We start from the raw sequence: 22,731 nt of genomic DNA on the forward strand, positions 1-22,731 counted from the left end.
GGGTGTTTTCATCATTTTCCCATGCATAATGTTAACACGGGAAAAGAAAAATGAAGTGAAATCCAATTAAGCATTAACTCTTTGAAGGGCAGGAAAAGGCAATTAACTTTTTCAGCAAAAAACTTGTTTTATTTACCATATCAGGTGTTACAATGAAATTATTTGGGTACTTAAGTATTAACGCCACCGTAGCAGAAGTTGCGCTGATGCGCCAATAAAAGAGCAATCATGTTATTCGCACGCAATTATCTTTTGGATTCCTTTTTGCCTTGTTGTTTGCTGATTTTTAACGCCATTTTTTTAGTGCCACGAAAATGCGTCTTTCGGATTTGCCAAACACAGAATAAGATGCAATTTTGGCTCTACTCTTATATGCGCCCTAAGATCACCAAATGTGGCGATATGTGTTCTGCGCTGGTTTTTGGCGCGATTGATGTTGAAACTTAGAGACGTGGTGGCAAGATTTCAGTCGCGTATTTTAGATTGTGTGAAAAGTAAATTTAGTATTAAAAGGTACGATATTGGAGTTGTTAACGAGTCGAGTCTTTTTTTCACGGGTGTGTTTATGAGGATCGAAGTGTATTTTTGGAATTTCTGTGGGAAGAGTTTGAAATGCGGAGCTGCTATGAGAATTCGGACGAAGAAGGGCGTTTCTGATAGTTCTTGTGTGGATTTGCAGTTAACTGCTTGCTGGTAAAGTATGTGGCTATCAGCTGAGTTTAAGATTTAAATTGTGGTTTTTGGTGTAGTAAGTTAACTTTGGAGGAAGTTTTTATCGGTACTTTCGAAGTTTTGAATCGCAGAAAGACATGTGATATAACAAAATCGTGCCACTTTTGTTCAGAGACATTGTGTGACTGGCGAAATTTTATTCAGGAATGTATTATGGTAAGTGCATTTTATTATACTGTTTTTATTTTGTAGAATATTATTTTCATTATTTTTTTACTATGCATTTTTGTTGTTATTGTTGTTTTTTGAAGTGTTTGTAATTTTAGTTTATTTGATTGATTTGTGCGCAATGCCTAGATTGTGCAATTCGTAGATATTTTTTTAAGTTTAAACAGGATGCTGTGTACATGGTTTTCTTTGATATTTATTGTTGTTATGTTAATTTATTAAAGCGAGGTGTGCGTGGTTTGTACTTTCGTTCGTTGCCTAGATTGTGCAATTCGTAGATGTTTTTTTAAGTTAAAATATATGGCTGTGTACATGGACTCTTGTCAAATATTTTTGGTTAGAAACTTTACGTTTCTACTATCTAAATTTTTTGTTTTTGTTTTGGATTTTTATCTTAAATTGTGTGTTCAAAACGTGATTTTGCAGGTGCGAAAACCGCATTTTTGGAGACATTTTAAGTTCGAAATGTAGACAAAAAAATTAGATAATAATATGGCATCGTGGAGTTTTTCGCCAAAAATGTTTGGCGAGACATTTGGCGACCTTAGGGCGCATATAAGAGTAGTTCCGAAATGGCATTTTTTTAGGAGCGAAATATTTTACCAAAAAAAAAAAAAAAAAAAAAAAAAAAACGAAAATGTACCAATTCGCATGATATGAAACTTTATTTTGGTAAACGTATGTTTCGGAAATGTAATTTAAGACAGTGTGATCAGCAAGTGGGACTTAGAAAAGACAACTGGTTTGAGGGAAGCAGAATTCCATTATGTTCAGCTTTGAGATTCATATACTGCTGGTACGAGGAGTTGACGTGAATTACATTTTGTGAAAAGCAACTTAATTTAGCGAATAGATTGGAACAATTATGTGTCTTGGATATGGAGAATAAACCAAAAGAGAAGGTAGGTGGACCAGATTGTATTGTGGAAATTGATGAAAGTTTGTTTACTAGGCGTAAAAAATAATTGTGGTCGAGTATTACCCGAACAGTGGGTGTTTGGTGGTATATGTAGAGAAACAAAAGTCTAACTAGAAATGTGGATGGTGTAGATTCTCAATTTATGAAAATAGGAATTAAGGAGGCAAAAGAGACTGCTAGAAAAATAATGGAAATTATTAATGGCAACAGGGATGTCATACGCATTTGTTGAATATGGTGTGTTTGTGTTGGTATATGGTGATATTTGGTGGAATTCTAATTTTCTTTATTTTTATTTGTAATTGTTAACACATCACTTTGTTTAGTTTCAATTTTTTTATATTTTTCTTCTTTATTGTATGTTTCTGATTAGATTCGGCAGCTTATTATGACATATGCTTGCTGAATGTATCTTTTTAGGTTCCTTTTGTTGCTTTTTGCTAACCTTTTTAGTTACTCGAGCTCGGAGCCTGGTTTCCCGGTGCTTAGTTTGTAGTTTAATTATTGTTATTTAGTTGTATGGGGCCAACACTCCCTGGGTGGGGGTTCTAGGGGGTGTTGATGGGGCACGGCTGGGCCGCTGGATGCCTTCGTTTGTGTTTTTAGAACTGGCGCAGCCCAATTAAGGTCATAGGGCAAATTTCGTTTTGCAAGGAGGACCGGGCTTCGCCCCAAGATCACCCCTAGCAGCTGAATAGTCTGATTTAAAATGAATAAATTAAAAATATATTTTAAAAAAAAAGAAATATAGTTCAGTCGGACGTTTAACTTATCTTTATATTAATATTTATGTCTGCTTGTTATACAGCGGTTCTCTATTGATGCCATTTACTCTACCGATGTCATTTCTCTAATGAAATCGCACCGTAGTAAATGTACGAAATTAAGTGGGGCTTCCAGCAACAGTGAATGTTGAGAGGTCCCCTTAACCGGCCCTAGTTTGAAACAAACAACAATAAACTCAATCCTGGGTATAACAGTTCTAAATAAAACTCAAAATAAATTTACTCAAAGCTCATTTATAGATCTGATGAGATCATAAAATCATATACTCATCAGTGTCAGTTAAGATATGGTTACTAGTAGTGACTACGAACTTTAAAATCTCAACAAAATAGGCACTCAAGAATACTCATGGCGTTTCATCGCAGTTTTGTATACCATAAAAAAATTCCCAACTCCCTATTTCCAAAGTCTAAAGTCTGATTCCTAAACCTTATCCCGTGGGCTATAGACATTAATTGTACCATTTGGTGAACTACACTGGTGAAATAAATTAAGAGAATTTGCATATTTTATCGAATCCCATGAAAAGAACTGAACTGAAGGCAAAACCATGCTTCTAGATAAAAATGCAAATCTTGTAAGGCGAATACATAAGCGTACACGTGTGTGTAGGCGGAGCCAACAGAAAAACAGGCTTTATAAGCGCGTGGAGGGTAAGACGAATTGCAGTGGCGTAGCTAGGGTGGGGCAAGGGGGAACATCTGTTCCCGGGCGGAGCATTCAGGGGCCGCCAAATTGATGTTATGAAATTTTAGAATGAAATGTTTCCATTCTTGCTACACAGAAAGGGGCATAAAATCTTCAGTTGTCCCCGGGCGCTGAAAACCCTAGTTACACCTCTGACGAATTGCGTTCGCTAACACACCTGGGCGAATTTCTTGATGTTATCTTGCAGCAATCGGTTAAATTCACATCGGAACAGTAAAAATGAGTAACCACCAACATTTAGATGATGGAATGAGGTGGCGAACTGTGGGGAGGCTAGAGGCAGGCCAATCACAAGTCCAGATATGCAGAGAGTTTACTTTAATGCCCAGCGTAGTGTGTAACCTATGGAAACAGCTCCAGGATACCGGATCCATTGAGAGAAAGCATGGGCAAGGTCGTCCAAGAACCACGACAGCCAGAGAAGATCGCTATTTGTTCATTTTAGCGAGGCGTGACAGAGGGGCTACAGCTTCTCAGTTCTCTCGGAAACTGTATGCAACCACAGGAACCCGTGTAACAAGGGTGACTGTTTCCAAAACACTGAATGAGAGAGGGTTGTTTGCGTCCCGCTCACCACTACGAACAGGAGAGTACGATTAGCATGGTGCAGGCAGCATAGTGATTGGAGCACGGAGCAATGGGCGACCGTTCTACTCACTGACGAGTCCCGTTTTAGCCTAAACACCGATTCTCGCCGTACTTTCATATGGAGAGAACCAGGGATCTGCTACCTACCCTCCAATGTCCGCAAAATCAACAATTATGGCGGTGTAATTGTCTGGACAGGCATCATGTTGGATGGCCACACCTCTCCAACGTCTTTGACAGAGGCTCTGTAACTGGTGTGAGGTATAGGGATGAGGTCTTGGAGCCCATGTTCGCCTTTTCCGGGTGCAGTGGGCCCCGAATTCATCTTACAGGACAATAACGCGAGGCCAAATAGAGTTCTTCTGGTCGACGAATTTCTCGAGAGTGAGGATATTCGCCGAACAGTTTGGCCAAACAGGTCTCCAGACCTCAACCCTATAGAGCATGTCTAGGACGCTCTGGGGAGGGCAATTGTAACTCGCAACCCTCCTCCGAGAACCATCCAGAAACTGAAAACAGCGTTGCGGAATGAGTGGAACCAACTGCCTTATTTCCTGTATGACATCACGCTGCGAGGCCTGTATGGCTGTAAGAGGGGACCATACCCCCTATTAATCCATTTATTTTGTGACTTCTGCAACCACTGTTTTAGACCTTCAGACTCCCATGAGTGTTACACACGAACATGTGTGTCTATTATAACTGCTGAATGTTTATTTCGTTTGTATTATATCAAATTATGTTCACAACAAGATTTATTAAAATCTCTCCAGTAGTTCTGGAGATCGCAGATCAAATATAAAAATTCTCTTAATTTATTTCACCAGTGTATATTAACAGGAAGGTGCAGAAAGTCAAATCGCCATGGTTTTTCACATCCTACTCATATTAAGTAGCAAGTTTTATATTTCCATAAGGCACTAAAATTCTTTCATTGAACTGCGTAACTGCGTGGAACATATATGTCCCAGCCTCCCCACTCAGGAAAAGGCTAACATGTTAAGCGCCATATCTGTCACCGATGACTCACATTATACTTTCTGTTCTAAACGCGTCAGTTCGCTGGCTGCATGGACCTTATAAGAAATAGACCAACCCAAATGGGTTTTCTCCCTCGTCTGACGCGTTCCCGGCTGTCACCTTGATCAAATCCGGAGGAGTAGGGACGACTTGCAGAAATTTAACAGTGGTTGCCTATTGCAGCGTGTATAATTGTCAAAAAAAAGCTGGCTGTAGCGCCTCATTTCACAAATTAGAATTTCTCCATATTTTTATTTTTGAAACTGAGATTGATTTTTAAAAATTATACATATTTATCAAGCATAATTAGCGTTTCAAATAATTATAAATCTATCGCATGCTTTCAGGTCTGGATATGTTTTTAGCTTTTTGTATGCTGTAAGGAAATTTGTAACTACTACTTTTAGAAAATAATATATTTAATTTGAACTAATAGAAAATTTCAAGCAAGGAAATTTTCTCTTGCAATTTTTATGCTTTTTATTTGTGTAAATAAGTAAAAAATACTAAAATATTTAAAAACGAATTTTTGAAAGTTTTGTTTAAAATTCTTAATAGTGCTGCTTTTTTAAAATTATAGATGAGTATTTTAGCACAATTTCTAAAAAGGAATTTTATTTCAATTATATTTCATAATACATCATAGTGATAAACACTTTTGACTCCTTAATTTTTATAAATTTAATTATAATATTAAAATTGTATTTAACCGTAATAATTAATTTTGCTTGTATTTTATAGTCATTTTTTATTTACTTTTAGTTCTGCATAAGATTTCTTTTATTTACTGTTAATTTAATTTATTAGCTCGAAGCGGCATTTTGTGCTGTTCCACTATAAATATTGGTGTCTCCTTGCAAATTGTTGTTACCAAATATTTTCGTCCTGTATTATATTTAAAGAAATTAAATAATGAAGAATCTGCATAAATACATGTATGTTTCTCGCACTGTGATAAAAATGACCGTATCTAGAGCCATCAAATTTTGAATGATGTAATACCCCACCCGAACATGGGCATCTGGACGGCCGAATTTCGAATTTGTTTCCATTTTTTTCATATTTTGTAAAACTTTAACGAATTCTTGATTAACAAACTCAACGAGTTCAAAGCGAGCAATGGTAACGCTGTACGGAAAATAACATTTTTATCTCCAGCGCGGAAATTCTAAAGATATGCTGTTTTCAAATGGTATGTGGTTTACGGGCGGAGAACATGATATTCAATAAATATAGGTAACACTCAAAACGTTAAAAAAAAGGTTCCTTTTGGGCGTAATATAAAATATGAGTGCTTCTAGATTTTATTTTATCTTTTTTGCTGTCATTACACTTCGAAAATGTTATTCTCCGAATTTTATAAATTACTAAAATAAATAATCCACTTTAATGTTAATAATTTAATGATGATATAATCAAATAAATGATCTTTTGCAATGTTATTATAGTTTTAAAAATCACTGCCTAAAAATGTTCATTAAATTTTTTTTAAAAAAATTATGAGATCTTGTTTAATTTTACCTTATTTATTTCAAAGCATCACGTACTATCAATCTTATTTAATTTTACTTTATTATTACGCAAAATTAAGTCCATAAATTTTGTGCTTATAGTTTTTACCAAAGTAAAGATGTTTGTACAAGAATTACGCGTGAAAAAGATGCGCGAAATGCAGTAAAAAGTGCTTTAATGAGATATATTAAATCCTATTTGAAAAAAACTGTGACTTTCATAATCTCATCGCTATACAATGTATCACATTTAATAATGAAAAAAAAGTTATGTGATACAAACGCCATAGGTTTCAGTGTTAAAAGTAAACCAGATCGTCCCTACTCTTTCTTGCGGATATGTCGGTGACGCGCGCCCCGCCTACTGGGTTAGTCTATCTCTTATAAGGTTCATGGCTGGCTAACGGTACAGTTTTCATTCAGAATGTGGAATGTGCCAGTCACTGTTGTCTGATGATACACAGTTTAAAAAAGTATATTCTTCTACCAGCTTTCACACAGATCTGCGGCTGCCATCATATCGGTAAAATCGGATATCGCGAATTACGGGATAGAAAGACAAAACACTTTGGCGTTTAACGTGCTCAGAAAGTTACGCGCAAAAAAAAAAAAAAAAAAAAAAAATGCGAGTACCATCTACTTTTTTTCCCAGTAACGAAACAATTTGAAATAAGGAACAATGAATAAATAAAGGAAGTTATTGTTTTTCGATAAAAAGAAGCTTTCTAATAATTGCATTTTAGGGCATGCAAAGGCTAGCTCTTAGCGTGCTTTGTCATAATCAAATAAACTAAACTTTCCTACTGCAGTTATTCGCATGTGAAACTAATTTATACAGCTCTTTGAAATCTTTCACCAGTTTCTCTACTCTTAATAACGGCAGTACACTGTAATTTTCGAGCTACCATCTTCCAAGTTTCTGCCATATTAGGTGACTAAATAAATGTAAAATTAAATTCAAATTTTAATTTCAGAGCAGCAAATATTCAGATGATTCTAGGAGAATGTGAATATCAATATCAAGATAAAAAGTTTCTGAGTTACTTCTTTATATGTTTAACAAAATGAATCACATTAAAAGTTTAGATACTTATATACCTAATAGTAGTAAAATCTGTATTAACTAACGTTCCGCATTATTCAAACAGAATCTGTAAAATATGAGATATTAATTTTCAAATAATTAATAACTTCGTCTGCTGATCACTTATCCCAAACGCAAAATGTTTTATACTGCTCTAAAAAAATTCTTTAGTTCCTACAAAATGTTCTCTCAAAAATATATCACAATTTTATTTAGTCAAAAGCTGCGCATATAGCATGTATTTTTAAATTTATAAAATTTGAATTCATTTTTACATAAAAATGCATAATAAAATATTTAGTTCAACATATACACGAAAAAAACGTTTTACTTAATTTAGGATAAATTCCTTTAAGAATAGGCCTGTTCTTTTATAACAGAATAGTGATTTAATTTTATATTATTTCCAGCAAGTTCGTTTGTTCTGCGACGTTCGTCACATTACCGCAATCTGCTTTGGGGCCCACTTACGAGAGAGCTTCATATCAAACTCCCCAGAAACACTAAATTGATTATACAGCTAAAACCTTTACGAAACAAAATAGTGAAAATGAAAACCAAACTCTGCCATTTTTGTACGTATAGAGTACAAATATATATCAGTTGGTATCGTATTTCAGGTTGTATTCGCGACACACTTTTTCATATTTTTCTTCTTAAAAAAAATTGCTTAATTAAATAATGATTCGTTAGAGGATATACAAATGATTATTCTGTTTCAAAGTAAGCAGAAATTGCTTTAGAAACCAAAATAATGGTGCAAATGTTTATGAAAATTATCAAGTATATACATTATAACTCTCATGAATCAGACACGTTTCAAATAATATCATTTAAAGGTATTATTGAAAAATAAAATAAAGATAAAAATGAGTCAGAAATATACATGTTGATTTTAAATTTTTCACTTAGTTAAACACTGTATTGTTTAACCCTTTCCGGAACGCTACTTTTTAAAGTCGGAATTTTACCAAAAATATTTGTAGGCAGTCTATTTAGGCCTAGGAGAGTATGCAGGTATAATTTTACAAAGATTGCAGAAACCGATTCCATTTTGTGGGTGTGTCCGAAGCGAAGAAGTTTCAGAAAATTTCATATAAGAGATCGTGGACGAGAAAATCTTCATATACACACAGACAGACATTATTGTAAAAATAATTAAAACAGGTGGGGACCCTGATTCGTGCTTTCTTCTGAAAACTCACTATCGAATTTTTGGACCTAAAACATTACCTCCCTTATCTATGTTTATAAGTTGGCAGGAAATAAAATATTCAATATTAAAAAACAATAGTAAAGCTTAAAATTTTCAGAAATAAACAGAAACTGCGCAAAGCCTTCTACAACATAAGAAATAGTGCTTATCAAAAATAAGATATTTTTGTCAAATAACACAAAAAATGTGCTGATTTAAACAAGATAGTTACTATAGACCCTTGAGTAAGGTAGTTCATCTTCGGTTTGTTTCCCATTGAACAAGCTGGCTGAATGAGATTTTTGAAGTTTTCCCCGTTATTATTATTATTATTTAAGTGTTCCGCCCTAAGGCACTACACAGAAGGGAGGGATGCCTTCTTGGAGGATTTATAAGGGAAACTGGCTTGTATTAACACGTTACACATGGAGAAATTCACGAAAACACTCATCCAGCCCGTTCGCGGAATTTGAACCTCGCACCGACTACCAGCGTTCGGGGACTTCACCGCTCTGCCGCTGGTGCGCCATAGTTTTCCCCATGTATAATGTTAATATGAATTTTCGCCCCATCATAGAAGGTAACAGTGGCCCACCTATTATGTGCTCTATAATAAAGCAACCATCGCTTCCGGCCTCAGTTGTGGCCAACGCCTATAAACGGCTAGACCCCGCCATTTAAAAATAATAATAATTGAAATTCTCGCGTTACAATTAAGAATTAGACAATTAAGAAAATGCGTATATGCAAAATCGCGTTCGAAATGGGTTTACTGTACTTTGCCTTAAATAACTGAGCAAACAAAAGTGCTCGTTTGTGAACTAAAAAATAGTTCGCAAACACAATTTTAGCTGTATACCATATAAGAATTTTAATTCTAAAAGTAAATTGAATAGCGAAAGGTTTGGTACCACAATTTGCTGAAAGCAGTTAATTAAGGTGAAATGAAAGTTAATTAAGGAGACCATGAAAAGAAAATAAAGATCTCTTTTTACAGATGAATTTATAACCAGAATTCTACACATCAAATCGACAGGTATTCAAGAATTATTTACAGCTAGCGAAAGTAATCTTAAACTGCATATTAACTCGTTATTAAGTTTAACGGTGAAAAAAATTGCTGCACAAAATAACTCTTAATACATCAGTAGTAGTTTGTAAATTTTTATTATCGAAACTTTACAGTTTATATTCATTTTTTGGAAAGACAGATGGGCGTGGAACATGCAGCACCCTTTAGCCGCGAACCACGCGTAGGCTTTTTAAGCGGCTCTTTATGTGAAAAGATTAAATAATTTGGTTGCAGACTTTTCTGACGTCAACAAAATAATTTCAGTCAAATTTCTGATAATTAGTTAAAAATATCATAATACTTACCTCAGGCAGAAAAAATTCACAATTTTCCGATGTAGACATATTCCTATACTCAGCCTCAAAACGGGAAAGGAAAATGATGTCATTCTAAAAGTTTAACGTAACTAGGTCACAATTTTGGACTTTTCATTTCGTCGCGTGACACACTTATATAAGTTGTCTCAATAAAAAAATACAATTAGCTTTCTTGAAATAAAGAAGTTCGAGGCCTCAATTATCAAAAACACAAAAATTAATTAATAACCTTAATTGCCCCATTGTAAAAAAAAATTAGTAGCAACTATATGCTACACAAATTTTGGTATCTTATTTCTGGAAATGAAAAGCATTGTTTTCTCAATGAAAATGTATAAATATTTATAATTAATTTTTGCAGTATCTAATACTCAGCTGCCTTTTGGGGAAAGGGGCCGAGAAGAAATAAATGAATTAGATCTTATAAATTGGAAAAACTGTTGTTCCTACAAGATTACTGTATAATTTATTCTTCTCAAAACGTCTTTGCTTCAATGCATTAACATTTAATAAAATTTTCATCTTCTAAAATAGTACTTCTATTACTGTGATTACCACTCTCAGTAAATCTCATTTTCTCTTCTACCATCAGCTTTGCTACATTCTTACTACTATACACTCTTATTCATCACCAAACACTAATATTCCGACTTGGGTTCAAATACCTTTGAATGGGCTTGGCTACATGAATTTTCATGGTTTTCCCATGTGTAACGTGACTACGAACCAGTTTCTCTCAGAAAGTCTTCCATGAAGATATTCCTTCCCTTAAGCAGATAGCCGCGCGTGCTTTACCTTAATCCAAATAATTCGATCTAAGCAAACTATCAATAATTTTGCTCTTTGTTATTGCACACTATAACGCTACAAAATATCATATTCGTGTCGGTTTATATAGCCTTTAATATTTGCCTTCTAATGTTAGTTCGAGCGGTAAATTCGCTGAAAACTGGTAGTTCGATCTGGGTTCGATTCCAGGCAAAACTGCGTACAAGGAAGTAAAAAAAAAAAAAAAAATACCGTATTTGACAGCATATAATACGCACTTTTTTTCCTAAATTTGGTCTCAAAAACGTTACCTGCGTCTTATACGTGAAGGACACAGTCTTATACGTGAAGGTAATTGCATTCAATAATTGTTTATTTGGCTTTTACGAAACGTGAGAACTAAAACATACCACGCTATTAAAACTTTTTTTCCTTGTGTGTGGCCGTCTAAATAAGGGTGCGTCTTATATGCCGTCAAATATACGGCAATAGTTAAAAAATAAATCTTACAACAGAGTTAAATCATCTATCTATTAAAAGAATTTTAGCTGCCATTCTTATTGGACGAAATGTTGTTGCAAGTAGAACACCAACGAGAATCGCGATTCCCATGCTTATACAACACATACTTTGCTTTTCTGCAATGGGACTGAGGTAAACCAATTAAAGGCAGTAAAAGTTTAGAATATACTTTAATTCTACAAAAACATTTTTACCAATTAATTTATTCTAAAGTAACAAAAAATCTATATTTTATCCCAGTAAACCGTTTTTGAATTATCAAAGCACTGAAGAATATGGCCAGATGCAAAGATCAATAAATCAGAATTCCATACATGATGTAATTCATTTAATTCATTGACCTCCACGCATGACAAAAAAAAAAAAAAGAATAACAGTATATGAATCTAATGTATGAGCACATTATGCATTTCCATCCAGAACCTGATTAAGAAAATTTTCGCAGCCATTTTTATTTTCAACGGAGGGAACCGTATAATTCCTGATGATTTCATCAAAATTATCGGGAAACACTTTGAATTCTCTCTTAACAGATGATTAAAGGTTACTGTTCGATTAGCGGTCAAAGATTATTCGAACGGGAAGAATGCATCGACACAATGAAATGAAGCTTTTCAGCTTTGTTCCAAAAAAAGAAAATTCTGATACCAGACAGCACAAGAAAGGTAAATATAAAAATTATCGCTAAAATGTAAATATTTTTATTTAACTATCTCGATTTCGTAACCAATATCAATGCGGAAACAACGACACCGTTAGGCTATCAGACAAAGTAATCTTGACAATCCACAAATTTATCAGTTATAATACAACTTTTCAATCGGGTAATATTACATAACATGCTCAACTTCTGCTCTTATCAACTGCAACACATGAATGAACATATGAATTTCATAGGTGCAAGATTCCCCGTAAAATATGAACAGTTCTTGCGACAGACGTAATTCGGAGATCAAAAATTAATTTTTCCTAAAGCTATAAGGTATTTCTCCCGCTTCCCTAGCGTGCCTTCGTAGTGTAACGGTAGCACGTTGAGCCTGTATTCCAGAGGTCCGTGGTTCGATTCCCGGCGAAGGCGGTTGCATATTTTTCATCTTTTCTGCTTCCAATTAACCCAATGACTCTACAAAGCACTCAAGAATTTCGCCTAAGCGAAGAGATAATTTCATGACGAACCTTTTATGAAAATTAGCTTATTTATATCTTGCACATGAGAAAAGCCACATGTACCTTTTAAATAATCCGCTCTGTTGCCAAGACCCGAATCCGGTAGCCAAATTCACTCTCAGATTGCGTTTCTTAACAAGAGAATAGAAATATATATTCGGAACAATATCATTGTCCCACGGTTTAAGTTTTTTTAGCCCCTGCTGTTACAATCACGAATGGTATAAGTTGCTATTTACTCATCGTTTCCTTAATAGAAATGTATGATGTATAGGTTACCAACTTGACTTGATGCCAAACAACCTATGCATCGCAACAAAATATGCTCTGTCAACTAAGCTTTCTCGAAACACCAGTGTTCCGAAGAAATCACTAGGCGCTCTCTCAGTTATAATAATCAATAAGATAATCATATATAAATACATTTTGGCGTATCATTATTCAAATGCTGCTTGAAATGTTAATATTATTTAAAAACATTACACAAAAATGGTAGAGTGAGGCTATTACAAAGTGAATATGAAGTTTTTAATTGGTAAATTTGTTTTTATAAGACGCGCTAATCTTGTTTTAGCTATTTAGGTATATATTCCGCTCGCAATGATCTAGCAGTAAATTTTTTTACCATTATTTACTTCTAAATCAGAAAAAGCATTTATAGCTATTTTGTATACTGTTTTATTTTCAATAACTTCATTCGCCCTCCCCGCCTCTTAATCGAAATACACAGCTGGCCACCAAAGTTGCAACACCAAGAAAGACAAGAGATATCACAACAAAATTTATTTAGTAGATAACATGTTGACCAAGCATCAAATGATTAAATTTATAGACTTCTGTGAAGTGTGGTTCCTTCTAGAATCAGCAGCCAGAGTAGCCGCCCATTGTTGGAAATCACCGCAGCCACACGCCTCGGCATTGAGTCAAAGAGGCTTTGGATGTGTTCTTGGGGTACAGCAGACCAAGCAGCTTCTACACGTCACCAAAGTTGATCTGGTGCGGCAGCTTGGGATGTAATCTGGGTCAATCGTTCAGCAACCATGGACCAGATGTTTTCCATCGGCGAAAAATCGGGAGAGCGAGCCGGCCAGGGAAGCAATTCAATCTGGCGATTGACGAAGAACCCGTGGACAATGCGGGCCACGTGTGGTCGCGCATTATCCTGTTGAAATATTGCTGCGGGCAAACCTTGAAGGTAAGGAAGGACAGCTGGCTCCAACACCTCTGTAGCGCTGGCTGTTTAAAGTACCAGCAATGCGTATTAGAAAAGTGCGAAAGTGATATCCAATACCGCCCCATACCATAATACCAGGTGCAGGATCAGTGTGGCGGTGCATAACGCAGCTGTTCAGCATCTCTCTCCACGGTGTCTCCAAACTCGAATCCGACCATCGTGGTGTTGCAGACAGAAGCGTGACTCGTCAGTAAAGACAACTTCATTTCATTCCATTCTGCCGTCCACATTCTTCTTTCATCGCACTATTGGCGGCGGAGACATTTTTGGTTATGCGTCAAGGGTAGACAAAGCAATGGACGTCTTGCGGACAGACCACTCTGCTGTAAACGGCGTCGAATGGTACGCGCAGACACTGGATGATGCGTTACAGACTGAATGTGCTGTGCTATGGTTCGTGATGTGACTGAGCGATGCGTCACTGCTATGCGCACAATGTTCCTGTCATCACGTGAAGTGATGCACTGAGGTGGATGCGATCGAATACGTCGGTCCGTCGTACCCTCCTGCATCCAACGGTCAAATATCCGCATTACAGTTGTTTGGTTTCGTCCAACACGACTACCGATTTCCTTGAAAGATAATCCACAATCTCGTTAGTCCACTATCCTTCCTCTGTCGAACTCGGATACTTGATCAAACGATGATCGCTGTTTACTACGAGGCATAATTTTTTTTTTTTTTTTTTTTTTTTTTTTAATCGTCGAAAACTCCAGGCCTTAAATAGCGCTTTGAAGTGGCGCCACAGGCGCGTGTGATGTGCGTCTGCGCTGAAATTCTAATCATTTGCATATCTCACCTCCGCTAATGCACGTTGTAAATTCCTTCAGGGTGTTGCCAGCAGGTGTCCAAAATAAATTTCAACAGATAAAAATTGTCATTACTGTTGGAAAGAGCTTCAAATGATGGCAGAAAAATTTATCAAAGGCTTCCCATTGTTAATAACTTGTATTTACGTTACCGATGGGAAAAGTATGAAATTTTGCTTTAGGCAATTCATTCATTGGTGATGTGAACCTACGTCGAACTACTTCAGCGATTTTATTGCTCGGCGCCGGTAGTCTTGCAGATCTAAGTTTTGTAATTCGATTTATTTCGTTAATTGCAACAAGTGTAAAATAGATTACTGTTTTGATCATCATTTATTGGACCTCATTTGTTACTATACATCTAATCTGCATTCAGCACATTTATTATTACGTAGATTTCCACTATCGTGCTAAAATAACTGTAGCAATAGGATTAGCAGAATTTCTTGTATTTAGACGTTTTCAAAGATTTGTTAAAAGCATTCTCGGATTTACTTACCCATTTATACCTTGGTGTTATACAGATACTTTCGTTCCTGTTCAGAAAGTTTTCTTAAATACCAGAATGAAATTTACTGGTAATTTTAAAGAATATTATAAAAGAATTTATCCTTATAAACTTTCATTTTACATGTTCACGATTTTTGAGAATTATTAGAATATTTAAAAGTAATACAAGTAGTTATTTATTCTCTCAAGTAATCCAAGATTTTACGTTCTTATTCGGTAATTCAGGAATGGGTGTTAGCTTAGGCTGTAAGCTTTCACAGTAACGCTTTTACTAAAAATCGTCGGCCCACCAGCGACCGAGCGAGTCGCTAAACTCTGCATGGTTGTTTTCGTGGTTTTCGCGATGTGTAACGGAGATACGAGCCAGTTTCCGTTAAAAAGTCTTTACGAAGCATCCCTCTACAAGCAGAGCCCTCCAGTTGCTTTGCTTTAATAAATTAACCTAACCTAACTAAAAATCGACTTCGTGGTTTTCAAGTTAAAACCCGAAGATTTTTTTGAGTATATATAAATACCTACTGCAGAATATATGGCATTACTTTTGCTTTGAAAAGACATCTGTGTTACAATAATTGACGACGAAAGCATAATTATTCATTCTTGCTTTATTCTGCTAGTTGAAAAGAGACCACTTAATAAATTATATATATATATATATATATATATATATATAATGTTGTATGAACTTAAATCCATTTAGTGCGAATACAAGTTATTATTACTTGCGCAATTGCTGCAAAGTTAGTTAATAATAATTTATTTCCTAAACAGTATTGATTATTCCAGTCCCCGTTAAAACATTATTAACATTTTGCTTTCAAATTACTTCAAAACATCTTTCAAAATATAACTTACCAGTATGGATGCACACTTTTAAAATAATTCTACTTTAATTAAACTTAGGAGATAATATAATCAATTAATCAATACTGTTTAGGAAATAAATTATTATATATATATATATATTCTTGTGGACGTGTACTAGCTAAGTGACATAAGCGAACTAGGCTGTATTATCGCGTATCACTAAGGTTTAATTAATTTCATGAAGAATATTTATTAGCATATTCCAAATAAATAAGCTACAAGAATGAAGTAATTTCTGAAGAGTTTCTTCAGTGATTTCATTTTAAAGCCTTTGACTAGAATCAGTACACTAAAATCCGCATAGGAGGCAGCTAATGCGTGCTGGGAACATGATCCCGATCTGCAATGAATTTTTAATATCTCATTACAGCATGGTACATATTAAAGGGGTATACGTTGAAGGCACAATCAATAGTATGATGGACAAATATTTCATTAAGATGGTAGCAAACGGGATAATGAAACAAACAAAAATGAATGACAAATAGATATCTAACTCATGATCTGTTTTTTCTGGAGACTACAGAAAAGAAAATAGCGGAATATAGAAATTTTTTTAAAGAATCTCACTTATACTAACTAATCTAACGTTGGTAAGAATGAGTTCCAGCTTAACTAATATATAGGATCCTACAAATTTCCGTAAAAATTTCCATTCACAAAATTACAAAAACGATGTAAACTAACGACGCAGAAAGAACTTTCAAGATATCCTTGAAAGTCATTAATCATCCTGAAAAGAGATGAGGACAACAAGTACAAGGTTTTAAAGATAAATCAAGACGAGGAAATGTCACAAACTGATGATATTCACTTCTGAGGATCTATGAATCCTTAGAAATATTATCAGGCAGCTCGTAGTTGTGGACATTGATTCTGAAAGGTGAATACTGGTAAGTAAAAAACCAGTTAACGCTCAGCATGAAGATAGATTTTTTACTGTTGGAAACAGTTATCGCGATATCAATCATGCATTTCAAATCATTTATGGCACGTTTTAATTCTATGTGGCATTAGCAGATTACCGTGACATTCACAATAATCGAATATTCAGAACGCTCTGTCTTCAAACGCGGGATATTACTTCTTTCCAAAAATTCCATGCTAAATAACTACTATTTATTAGGCGTGCAAAACTTAATTGCTTTTTCTCCTTAAAAACAATTCTGACCCATGAAAATTTTGCCTTGCTCACTGCTAGTTAGTGATAGGGAAATAAGAGAATGTCGTATGATTTTTGTAACTAAAGGGACCGATACTGGCTTTGCATGTTACTTTTAAGTGATAAACGAGATAGAAAATAAATAAACACATAAAAACCAAAAAAAGATGTGTATCAGACAGTCTTTCATATAAGTACGTTTAGCACACAAAGCGACAGAAGCACGTAGAATGCTTCCGCTTAAACAAAATACTTCTTTCTAGTATTACACGATTTCCTTCAGCAGAGCAGCAGGAGTACGAAATGCAATTCAGGCGGTTCAAATTTACGTACACATGGGAAAAGGAATCGGCGAAGCTATCAATCCGAGATTTGGCTCCCTGAGTCCAATAACAAGTACTCAATAGTCTTAACCATTCGGTTACACTCACAGGTGCAGCATTATCACAGAAACTAGACATAACCTAATCACGCACAATAAACAAATTCTGATATTTAATTTTTGGAAAAGAACAATATCAAGTACAGAAAAATGATATAACACTCCCATTTCTGCTTAAGAAAGGAGTTAAAAAAATAGTAATGTCGATGCTTTCATTTTTTATCAGCTTAGTTACACTAGCTATTAAAAGAAGTACTACATCACGCAGTTTAAGAAAAATCTACAAGTGTCACTTACTACGTGGCTTTATGAAAAACCTTTTATTAATTATACTAACGGTATGAACATTAACATAGTTCGTAAAGCAATTCTGTTTTAAATGGAATACACAGATTTGCTCCAGAGATTCTGACATTTCTGGAAGCATTGATAGAATGTCTCTTTTGGTATCGGTCTACTCTTTTGGTACCTGCCCACTCGTACAATTATTTTGATAAAAGAGAACATTTGAGTCAAAAAATGAGGAATCTGGCAAATAATATATGGTTATGGTATGACAGCGATCTGCCTTCGATCAAAGTAATTCAAGGTTCTGTTCTCATACGCCTTTTGCGTAAAACACCACATTGCGCTGAATGGTCAAAAATTGCTGTAATTTTTCTTACTCTACAATACGAACTACGGAAATCTATCATGTCACTTCATGCATTTCTTCTACAGTGTGTATTCTTAACGCCTTCTAATAGCCTAAATTCAGCTATTACAAATTTTACGTATGCGTCATGACATTTCATCGAATTTTCTGTACACATGAGTATTTTCAAGTGCTGTATTCAGTACTTCAGTTTAGAATGTCAGAAATATATAATTCAGAAATTGAGGGTCAACGCTTCCAAAACCTTTCCTGAAGTCCTAACAGTTTTTCGAAGCGTATTAATATATATATATATATAATATATATATAGATATAGATATAGATATAGATATATTATATATATATATTTTAATGTATATATATATATATATATATACATTAAAATATATATATATATATATATATATATATATGTATTAAAATACATATATATTAAAATACATATATATTAAAATATATATATATATATTTGCTCTGAAGAACAACTAATTCTATGAAAGAGTCTGTGCAATCAATGAATTGGCTTAATGCTGAGATTAATTGCTAAGTTATTCAACGCACGAAACGAATTTATATGATTAATTGCTAATTTTTATGATACAAATATATAAATAAAAAGAAAAATAAACTTACGTTTAATTTAAGCCAAAGAAAAAGCCTGAAAGATCAGGTTCCGACAAAAAAAGAATTCGATCTGGTTGTTCAAATACACTTGCGGTCAAGGCGTTGCACAAATATTATCTCGTATTTCCTGTTTCATGCGGCAAAGTGAGACACACTCTTGACGAAAAAAAGCTTATAAACTCTGAAAACAAGAAAAGATAAGCAGATCTTCCTAATCTTCAACCCTATTTCAGACTTGACACTCTAACCAAGATGCAGTGCTAAGAAAGAAAATACTTTTCAATTCCCAACAAGGCCATCTTAAAATGCTGACTCATTACCATAAAGATTATTTCTTGTAACTATGTAGTACATAACAGACTGCTGATTCATTACAGGTAGGGAAGCAATTTAATCGCGAAGCGAGAAAGTTGGTGCCCTACCTCTGATGAAGCATAATACTCGAGGGTAAAAACGTTGTTGCCCTACCCCCTCATGAAGTACTATAATATTCCGCGAAAATAATCGGGGACCAAATTTCCACGAATTTTAGGGGACTTTCTCGGACTTTATATATAACAGATTTTTCCGTCAGATGAATTTGCAATTTTTTTATTTTTTCCCATTATTTTAAATTTTTATAATTTTTTTACCATTATTTTAAGTCATTTTCACAGTTAAATAATTTTTATGCTATTTTCCTTAAAATTTTACAAAAAAATACTGTAAAGTAACCCTCTATAATTCAATAAGGGCCATCAGGGGCAGAGAGGTAATGTCACTGTACACTGGTACCTGATAGTCACTGAACACTGGTAGTTCAACCCACGTTCAAAATCCCGCCGAACGGACTGGCTCATTCGTTCAATGGAAGTTCTCATGGTTTTGCTCATGTGTAACGTGAATACGATCCAATTTTCTTTAAAACGTTTTCAATGAAAGCGTTCTTGCCCTTATGCAGATACCGTCGAATGCTTTGCCATAATAAATCCCAAATTAAAAACTGAATTTTGAATTACTTAAAATTTTGCTGGATTTTTCGAATACGAGAAAAAATCGTTTCTCGAAGTTAGATACAGTTGTTTTCCATTGTTTGTTAATGCTGACAAAATGTTTTGATATCAAACAATCTTCCTTTTCTTTTTTAGAAGCGCGCTACTTAATGAAGAAAATCTGTTTTTGCATAATATAATGATTAAAGCCAACTTCCAATTAAACATTAATATTAAATTAAAACAACAAACAACAGTGTTGCATTTTCAGAATTTGATTTGTTTGTAAATATAAACTGCAACTGAAAATATATTAATAAAAATGTTTGTTTCGCTACGCAGTAGTTATCTGGCTTACTGCTTAATTTCTGGTAGAATCAAGCAGTATAAATCCTCGAAGGCGAAAATATTAATGTAACGCCTCTGGTCGCCGAATTTTCATACCGCAACCGCTCCATGAATTTCGCACTTTTTCACGCAATAAAATGACTGTCATAGTCAGAGGTCATGCGTCAAAATGCGACTAAGAAAATTTTAAAGAAAAAAGTGTATTTTTTAGCTGTTTATTACTTGAATCTTCTATAAAAAAGAAATTAATTTCTAAGCTTTTTAAGTTAATGCAATTCAGAAATTCATTTAGTTAAAAAATAGCCTCATTCTAGGTACAAACCACATCGTCATGGTCTAATTTGCTGATTTTATATGATTTTTAAAATGTGTTTAAATTTATAGGACATCTTGTATTGTTTATTTTCTTATTTATTATTTAATCATTACAATGGAATCTTGATCACAAACGTCTTTCACCATGAACAAATTATCTGAACAAAAAACGTCTCGAATGACGAACGGCATCTTTTGTTACTATCAAGACGGCAACAAATAATCTTCTAAGATGGTTTGAAGTAATTTATGATGCAGAATTAATGATTAAGGACTTCTAACATTTTCCATCGCTTCCATCCTTCTAGTATTTTCCATTATTAGCAAAGCCTGAGAGCAAGTGACGTACGGGTTAGGAATTCGGCCCGAATTAGATTGTGCTGCAGGCAGAGATTTTGATAGTATTGAAAGTGAGGTTTTTTTTACCTACGATATAATTTTTTTAGGCCGAACCATGGGTTGGAGGTTAATAGTGAAGAAACGGAGATTTCAGAAGCAGCAATGTCTTCACATGAACACATGTCTTCACGGAAGAAGAATGAGAAGAAGTTAAATATTGTTCTTTCATCGATGGAGTCTGAGCAAAATGGGGTTAACTGCAAAGTTTCATGTAATGATATTACTCCGATAAAGCGGTGACAGCTAATGCAAAGCACTTTCAATGATAATACTCTTTCTTTTTTAAACGTAGACAACACCAAATCGCACTGGATAATGTGTTAGTGAAACGGAAGCCTAATGAGTCTGAAGTAGCACTAAGAGGCAAAGAAAAGAGAAAAGAAGATAGCCAGAGAGACAGTTACCTGATGTTTTTATGAAAGATTCTCATCCAAACAACAGCATCTTTTATTTTCTCATCATTTTCCATTTATGTCATCTACTCTCCTTCGTACGGCTATCGTAAATGTAAATTAATTTTCCATTTACTTTATCTGTTTAAATACGGTGTTTATTTTTAGAGAGGAAGGAAGTCTTACATTTACTGTTTTCCATTATTTTTGTATTACGAACTGATTAGCAAAATATTACTGTAAATTTTAAATAAGCGATCATCTGTGGTCTAGGAACGGATTCATCCATTTTACATTAATTTCTAAGAAATTTCGGTTCATGAACATTTCAGATGATGAACGGGCTTTAAAAATGAAATAAATTCGTGAATGGAAGCTTCATTGCATAATTTATTCATTTACTTTTCTCATGTTTACTTCAACCAATGGTACACAATTTATTAACAACTCTTTAGTAGTGTTTATTGAAGAACGTTAGCATTTTGAAGACCTAGGCCTATCAGCTACTAAACAGTATACGTAATTAAAAATTACAGTTAAATATACATTTATAAAAGTATTTATTTCGCATTGTTATTTGAATTTAACTATTATAAATGTCGAACGCTTCATCTAGCTAGAAATAATACGTACGGCATACACAAATAAAAAAAAATAAATAGTATTAATAGATAATTTTAGAGATAAACGCTCAGAGCTCTAAAGAAGATGATGAATCATGAGTTTCGGGTCATATATTTAAGGGTTCAGGTGTGTTTAAATAGACTAAAAATGTCTTGTTTTATGCTTTTATGTTAAAATTCGATAACCTAAAAGTATTCTTTAAAAGAAAGCCGAGTAGTAATTCGCTCTAGAACCAAAGTTATGGTCAAAAATATTTCTAATTTTTGGGCATTTAAAAAGGTTTAGTTATATTTACATTTTAGCATATCCATAATTAGAAAAGCAACAACCTTGTGTTTGGCACAGATTTAGTCAATGGATTCCGAGGGCAGGTCCCTCTACATCAGAAGCAAAGAAATCTGCAGACGCAACGGTCGTAATGCTCCTCATGAAATCGTCCTGGACAATAGTCGAATTCCGTCAAAAACACAAAACTAAAATGCAACTTTTACATACAATGAAAATTATTGCAGAAGCGTTCACCAATAAATGCAGCACTGGCGCTTGTGTTCTAGATCTAGAAAAAGGCTTTCGACACAATGCATTAATTTACAAACTTATTTCTATTAAGCTTCCCAAAAATTTATTCTACTTCTTAATTTATATTAAAATGTCGCACTTTCCAAATCAGAATCGGGGATACACTCTCAAATAAAAAAATTACCAGAGCGAGTGTACCACAAGGCGCAATCTTAGCCAATCTTAGTTCTGGAACTCTTCAACATTAATCACAAGGATTTGCCGGAACCCCTATATTGCAATATTGCAAAATATGTTGACGATACTGTTGTTATGTGCAGATCCAGAAACTACCAACATGCTACTGATAATTTACAATTTAGA

The 22,731-nt window shown here is 34.4% G+C and overlaps 1 protein-coding gene across 3 annotated transcripts in view; it reads right to left on the reverse strand.

Moving 5' to 3' along the window:
* LOC118185171 (multidrug resistance-associated protein 1-like) overlaps positions 1 to 22,731 on the reverse strand; it is a 306,818-nt gene that overhangs the window by 163,183 nt on the left and 120,904 nt on the right. Inside the window, exon 1 of one of the 3 annotated variants that reach the window (XM_085822377.1) lies at positions 18,810 to 18,964. The exons of the other annotated variants lie outside the window; for them this stretch is intronic. The gene's annotated coding sequence lies outside the window, so the exon portion shown is untranslated. Of the gene's footprint in view, positions 1 to 18,809; positions 18,965 to 22,731 lie in introns of those variants that run through there. 3 annotated transcript variants of the gene reach the window in all.

The sequence above is a fragment of the Stegodyphus dumicola genome, chromosome 8 (genome assembly GCF_044657685.1).
Source record: "Stegodyphus dumicola isolate Sdum_Otavi_A_Nest chromosome 8, ASM4465768v1".
In the NCBI taxonomy this organism is placed as follows: domain Eukaryota; kingdom Metazoa; phylum Arthropoda; class Arachnida; order Araneae; family Eresidae; genus Stegodyphus; species Stegodyphus dumicola.